The sequence below is a fragment of the Corvus brachyrhynchos genome, unplaced genomic scaffold, assembly GCF_000691975.1.
Source record: "Corvus brachyrhynchos isolate BGI_N302 unplaced genomic scaffold, ASM69197v1 scaffold1085, whole genome shotgun sequence".
NCBI lineage: Eukaryota > Metazoa > Chordata > Aves > Passeriformes > Corvidae > Corvus > Corvus brachyrhynchos.
Window position 1 is genome coordinate 24,825 of NW_008237940.1, and position 7,819 is coordinate 32,643.

A 7,819-nucleotide genomic window follows, 5' to 3' on the forward strand; every position below is an offset into this window, starting at 1 on the left:
TAATAGCTACCAACGGATGAGACAAAGTCCTCATGGCCTTCTGCCAATAGATTCGCCTTCTTTCCGTGGGGAGATCTCATCTCTGTTATTTCAGAAAGTCCCTTTATAGTCCTTTTCAGAAGCGAGGGGCAACTGGCCAAGACCATATCTATGTTTCATATTAACATTGCAAAACTAGAAGCTAGCACTATCACAGGTACAATACCAAGCATGCCTTTTATAGGCCGTACTGCCTGCCATGGTTTGTGGCATAGCAGCGTTAGCGCGTCTACTTCTGACATGAGTTTAGCAGTGCTCTCGCTTCTGCTTTCTAGCTGTATCTCCACATCTCCCCAAGAGGTGGGGGAAACCTACAGCTGTTGTTATGAGGCCCGTTGCTTTGGGAAACAGGTACAGGACAGGTGTACAGGACGGGTCATTCCTTCCCGCTTGGGCAGCAAGAACGGCGCAGTCCATTGTGACCTGCACTAATTTTAATGCGTACCAGTTCCCAGCGGGCTCACCTGCAGGCAACACTTGACAGACACCCCACCTCAGCCAGGCCAGGACTCCTGTGTTCAGTCTCTGGTCCTTGGCGATGATCATGAGGCAGATGAGGGATATTCGAACCGTCTCTTACAGAGTCCCCCTCCTATTTCACAGCTTTCAAGGTTACCAGCACCACCCTCCAGGTAATCATCAAATTTTTGGCAGTCTCATTCACACTAAATGCATTTTGCAGAGGTAGCTTCTATACCTTGGCTCTTGCACCATAGGAGCAGAGCCTTCAACAGGTGCCTGTCGTTTTTAATACCCAGTTTAGCTAGCAATGATGTCCAAATATTTACAATAGATCTCTCTTCCTGAGATACTTGGGGTCCCATTTTTATCCTCTCATCAGCTCACCTTTCAAACAGGTTGAATAAGTAGTAGCAGTCCAGGCTTATCACAGCTTTACCGCTGTTCTCTTCGGCTGAGTTGTTCGTCTCCAGCCAGTGATTGGCTAAAATCCTAAAACATCCATTGTCAAAATATTTTTCTACTATACCATAAACAAGACTTTTCAAGGTTGCAGGTGGTTTGGTTGTTTACATAACTCTGCTACCTCTTCTGTGAGACAGAAAAGTCTCTCACGGACTTAGAAAATAACAAGAAAATCCTTGCTAACAGCATTTTTGTACCTACAGTTTATGGTTTCTCACTTCTGTTGATGCTATAATTCTCATGGGTACAAACCAAATTCTCAAGGGTACAAAGTGATTGCGTCCAAGTTGAGCTCTGTGAAACTTTCAGAGCAGCTTGTCAGTTTCTACACTAGCTAAAAGCTGATTTGAAAGGAAAAGTTTGGAAAGTAGAAGAGCTTTTAAGAGAAAGCTGTTAGGTACTGACCATAGCTGCTGGGAACACTGTCATATATAACTATCCAATTAATCTTCAGAAGAGCTAATATTACTCAAAATTAAAGAGGTGACACTGCAATCTAAAAATAAACCCTATGAGTAAAATCTTTGCTCTAAGCTAAGAAACGAACCTCACATTCATATCAGTGGCACCAGTATCTCACCAGTGGCCTCAGTGACACAGTGAACAGTAATACAGCATATTGGCAGGAGTCTCTGTCCTAAAACCTCACCAAGTGACATTGAGAAAATTCTCTTCTGAAACACAGCTCTGACTGCAAAAGCAATTTTGTGTGATTGTAACATTAGTAATGTTAGCACTTTAACAGTATTTAAATATTTTTTAAAAGTTAAACAGGAAGCAAGAGTAATAGAAGAACACATACTCCTTTATCATTAACAGAATTAAAGGAACTGAGGATAGCTATGAAAGCTGGACTTCTCTGATAGCATTTATAGAGTTCAGACTTCTCATTAGCCTATTCTCCTCCTAATATTGGTACTGTTTTCAGCAAAGTTATGCATCATCCTGCAACAACTGTCACTTTTAGATGAAGTCGGAAAAATATTAGAAATATACTTTTCTTATTTAATTGCTCTTACAGCTTTGAAGTAAGAAACAAGCACATAATCTCTTACTGGCTAGGGGTCGGCTGAGAATCCAGGCTGCCAGACTTCATCGTAATAGTGTCAGTAAACAGCATATCCTTTGCTGGAGATGCCAGGACTTCTGAGTGAGACACTGAAGGATGCTGTTCTAAGTGTTTTACAGTAGCATAGCCAAAGGCATCTCGAGAACTTGTATAGCTATAGTCAGCAAGACTTTATTGTAGCAAGAGAAGGAGCTTTAAGAGACTGGGCTCTTCTGGGAAGGGTATGAGAAGACCCTGGCAGAATCAGGGATACAGAGTTGAATTTTGAGAGATACAGGTGGGTAAACTGTGGTGTTGAACAGTGACTCGGTTTAACTGTTTTTGTGCCTACCACAGTACTTAAACTTCCACAGTTAGTATCTATGTAGTGTCCACACCTACAGTCTCCCTTGAAGGGCTAGAGCTCATTGAGCTTATGCCACTTGTTGTGGTATCTGTATTAAAACTTAAGCTATGACTCTTGAAATGTGTTTGTGTAGTACCATCTCATATTAGCCTTTCTCTGTTGGTGTTTTCCTGGTGAATTTCATTTCCAAAACCTTTTGTCAGCTTCAGATCATTTTCTCCAACACTTGAGGTACTATCAGTATCTTCCATGTGCTTACTTATGACAAAAGAAATTTCTAATAGTAAAGTCTGGATTTTAGGAACTGTGAAAACAGGTTTGAATTCTTCCCCAGCAGGAAAGCCTATGCTATTGGAAGGTTCTTTTACAGTACAATTTAGCCTCAGGCCTGATTTACTAGCAGGTGTCAGCTTTCCTCCTTTTGGATCACTGCTACTTCTATGTTTTTTATTAGGTAGAGTAAGAGAGTTCAGAATATGATTTTTCACAAGTCTGCTAGAAGAAAAAAAAAGGAAAGGGACTATGGTCTTTGTCCTTTGAAGGTCCAGGTCTGTCATAAAATATTTGTTCTGCATTTTCAGTAATATCTAGGAAAAACATACTAGTGGAAGTACTACCAAAATGATCATCCTCCATGGTGAACATACCTGAAATTATATGAGATTTTGTCACTGAAAATGAACATTTTTTCAAAGTGTATGAACTATGTTACAAAAAAGTAAAGAAATCTATAAAAGCTAAAATGGGAGACTATGCATTTTACCATAATTTTACACATTTTTTTCTGCAGAACTTAGTACTGAAAAATTAATTATCGTCAGGAGTACCTGTGCTGAAGGTCTCATTGCTTCAAAAGAAAAGTTACACTATCTTATTTCAGTGCAAATATCCAGTTACTAGGATTACAACTGATGCACTCCTTCAATGATATCTATATATGGTATATTTCTGGACTTAAATTCCAAATATCAATAGCAAAATTAAAATGTATTAGATACACAAAATATGCAATAATTTAAATACAACAATGCTGTATATGTGTGTGTATATACACAGAATATATATTCTAAATATTCCTTTAAAGACAAATAATTAAATGTATCTTTATACCTAAAGCATGGAGATTTCTGCAGGGAATTAATGCAAGCTGCCATAACTTAGTATTAAAAAATGAGTCACTTATCCTAATTTTAAAATTTCTTATTTCTACACCAAATGTAAATTTAAGATACTCTTCCCTCTCACTTGATTTACATCTCTCTGAATGCATATAACTGTCCCCTGGTTTGCACTTTTCTTTCTTGCAATAACACCTTTAAACCAAAATGCTGGTTTGTGGTAGGTTACTTTTGTTGGTGTTGTTTGTTTCTTTGGGGTGGTCTTTTTTTGGTGTTTTGGTTGGTTGGTTGGTTGTTTTTTTCCACTGTTACTTACTTGAAGGTGTAAATTCACTTTCACTGTTATGCCTAGAACTGGTGGACTAGGAGTTCAAGCTAAGAGTACTGGATATAGAAGAAAGTTCATTGCAGAGCTGCTCCATGTCACCAGGGACCACTGGCCAAGGCTGTCTACGACTGTCTCACTGCATCCCAGTTGTGATGCTTCAAAATGTCACATCCTTGTTTAGTTTTGGCTATTAGACCGAGCGTGTAGATACAGGTTCTGTATTTAATACATATATAGATAAAAAGAGCAACAATAATAGCATCTAATTTAACTAAACTTATTTCTCTCTTGAAGGGAAACAGTTTCAAAAAAACTCAGCAAAAACTTTGCAAAATCATCAAATGGCTTTTTGTTCCTAATTTTTACTTGTGAATCAATGGAAGCTTAAGAAATGCACTAAAATACCTGAGAAAAATATGCTATTAAAAAAATTATCACAAGAGCCTGATACATAAAGTAGAAAAGCACCTTTTTTTAAAGGACAAACATTAATGCAGCAGCAGCATTAGGCAAAAGATCATCTATTTATGTTTTCTTTTAAAGGTTCAAAAGATACTGAATAAAAATTGCAATAATAAATTGATAGCAAGAGAAATAAGTAGCAAATATTTTAATTGCTTTAAAAAAAAGGAATAAAGTAGTAGGTATCTTTTTTCATAGGTTTCATTTGCTTACTGCCTGTTCTTTTAGACCTCCTATACAATTCTGAGATTGATCAATGATCTTTAATAACTGATTTCCAAGTAAGTGGCATAACTATATTCACATAAATTAGGTAAGGCTATTTGAAAACCTGCTAGAACTACCATCTGTAAATTTTATGTCTAAATCAAATACACGTACCCTCTAATGGAGAGAACCTCACAATGTTGTGCAAGTGCCATTATATTGGGAATTACATTCTCTTCTTGAAGCAAGTTAAGACCCCAATTTGATGATCCAATATTGCCCTGGAATAAAACGGTCAAATAAGTTTTGATTTTGATGTGATCTGCAACACTATCAGTGTAAAGCTTTCAACATTTTTGTTTGTTGGTACAGTTTCAAGCTATATCTTTTCAAAGCAATTAGAGATGTGAGCACCCTTTTTGGCATTTCCTATTCATGCAGATCAAAAAAAGGACTCAGGACACTACATATAATACCTAAAACTGCTCACAGTTAACTACTGCATAGTCCTCATTTTATCAATTCTACTACAGCCAAGAGTATGATCATGAATTACTCATTTTACATTCTTCTTAAACAGTCATTTTGTTACATACTTACAATACCTTCCAGTAATAGTCACCTTGAGCAAATGTTCCAAATTAAACTTTGGGGAAGACAAGAAAGAGGCAGACTAACAGTTCAGGTAGCAAACAACTTTAGAAGTATAGCTTGGATAGGCACAGACACTATGTTTTCCCCATATTATCCCAAGTACCAGGAATGTCATGATCATATATATTCACACACATCAACAGTGTCAGCCAACTTTCTTCCAGAAAAACTGAATTTTGGAACATCACAATAAATATATGAAAAATAGACCACAGCAAGTGGCAATCACTGGTTCCATAGTAATACTCTTGCTACATGTGGCAATCTGTTATTTTTAATTGGTTTAAAACAAAAATAAAAAACCCCATCCCCTTCCCCCCAAGAAAAAAAAAGAAAGACAAAACAACTATTAAAAGAAGACTCAGAACAAAATAGGTGCAGTGAATAATTTTAATCTGAATGTCCTGTTAAGGTACTTTCCACTAACTTAGAAAGTCAAACATATTTTATGACAAAACCCCTAAATAATGATTTTAAGGGATTTTGCTTAGTTATTTCAGAATCAAGAGTCATAACAGAACTCAAGCAAATGCAAAAAGATTGTAAATCTATTACTAACCAAGGCCCAAAGGGCTGCTTTCAGCTGCTTAATTCCTTCCCCCTTATCCAGTGCTGGGGAATGAACAGTGTAACTTAGATTTGTAACGATATTCTGAAGGGGAAAAACAGAAGAAAAAAAAATACTCAGTTAAAAATGAAAATGAGGAGACCTCAGTAAAACAGGTTCTCTTGCAGCTTTAATAAAGGCAAAACACTAATTTAAAGTATGTACCCTACAATAAAATAGTGGTAGCTCTAGCATAATAACCATATATTAACAGAAATAGAAATATAGGTAGAAAATTTTAATGTTGCCACTGAATGCATCAGGTTAATTAAGATTTTATAAAGATAACATTCCTCAGATTAACACATTACAATATATAAGCTTTCTCTTGAACTTTTCGACTATTGTGTACAATTCATTACATCATCTTGCAAATCCACATTAAAAGTCAATTTAAGAAACTATGAATTGGCTTAGGCTTTGTTTTCTTAGCTCTTCAAGATATAGAAAGAAGATTTTATTTCCTCATCTCTATGTTTTTATACACATAAAAGGATAGGCATCATTTTACTTGTCAATATACAATTCCCTCACAGACTGAAAAAATATTTCTATTGGTGAGTTGCTTTTCATTCTAAGTTTTTGCTAGCCATTTTTAGAAAAATGTTGCAAGGTATTTCTCTGATATTTCAGTTGTCAGGAAAGATTTTTACATGAGACTAGATGGCAAAGACTCTTCACAATTTTATAGCCACCATGTAACTCAAAACTAATAATCTATTTATTTTGCAATGACTGTTTAAATGTCATGTCTTTTAAAACATATTTTAAAAGGGCAACAATACTCTTTCAAAATATTTCAAGTTATAAATTTTTAGTATCCTCACCTGAGACTCCAATAAATGGCAGCGCATTTTATGGTGCACCAACTGGCCAAAAAGGTGAACTGGCAGGTAGACGTGGTCGTTGTAACCTGGTAGAAAGAGAGAATATGTTTTCCCAGAAATTCTGAAATTTTCTTTTAAAATAAATCACACTGCAGTGTCATGTGATGATTTACTCTTGAATTTTATTCAAACAAAGAGGATTATTTTGGAGAGTTTACCTTTGGTTGGTCAGACAAACATAGTTATAACCATCAACAGGTTTGTGATAATTTGTAAGCGCTTCATTCAGTTGTTCTTCAATCAATTCAACATACTTTAAGTTATATTCCTAACAGATGACAAAGGTTGGCAAAATACATTTAAGTGGTACAATTAAAGTGCTCCTTAAGGAAGGCTGAATATTTTTATAACTTGAAGATGAGGCTCACCGAAATTACTGCACTTCATGCATGCAATGACTTTGCAGGGAGCTGACAACCAACACCATAATTATTTCAGTGAATTTGTTGAAAAAGGAAGGAAAGAAGGAAATACTTTACTATTACTGTACCCCGCAGTGGTAGGGAGGAGAGAAGATCCCCCAGGCAGGAATTGTGCAGCAAGATTGATTTATTTAATTATTTTACAAACTCTTTTATAGACTTTTTACTTCATAGTCTAATTGGACAAAGGATCAGCCACCCCTTGGGGTGATTGGCTAAAATCCTAAAACATCCATTGTCAAAATATTTTTCTACTGCACCATAAACATAGTTCTACAAGGCCGCAGGTGTTCACAGTTTATAGAACTCTGCTAATATCGTCTGTGAGAGAGAAAAGTATCCCACGGGACTGGAAAGAAGCAAGAAAAATCCTTGCTAGCAGCAATATTGTATCCACAATTCCCCCTTTTTGTTTTATAAGATAACAATTCTACTAGGTATTAATCTTAAATAGAAATTTACATCAGTTATTAATTCTAAATATGTCCCTAAGGCTTTAACTATCTGACTCCATAACAAGAAATTTAAAGTTCAGTCTCTACTTGTAGAAGGACCATCCCAGTCTCTGCTTGTGGAAGGACTGTCCACATGATGGTTGACATCCTGGTCATCATCAGAAGAGTCATTAGGCTGATCGTCTACATTCTGGTCGCCATTTGGATGGTCTGCATTCTGGTCATAATTTGGAGGTTGCCTGTTCTGCCTCTGGTGCCGTAGGTCAGGGCGAACGCATTTTGAAGGTAGCCACCGTACCCC

At 36.4% G+C, this 7,819-nt stretch overlaps 1 pseudogene; it reads right to left on the reverse strand.

Moving 5' to 3' along the window:
• Window positions 1-2,014: 2,014 nt before the first annotated feature.
• The window catches only part of LOC103614925, a 15,729-nt pseudogene continuing 9,924 nt past the window's right edge, over window positions 2,015-7,819 (reverse strand).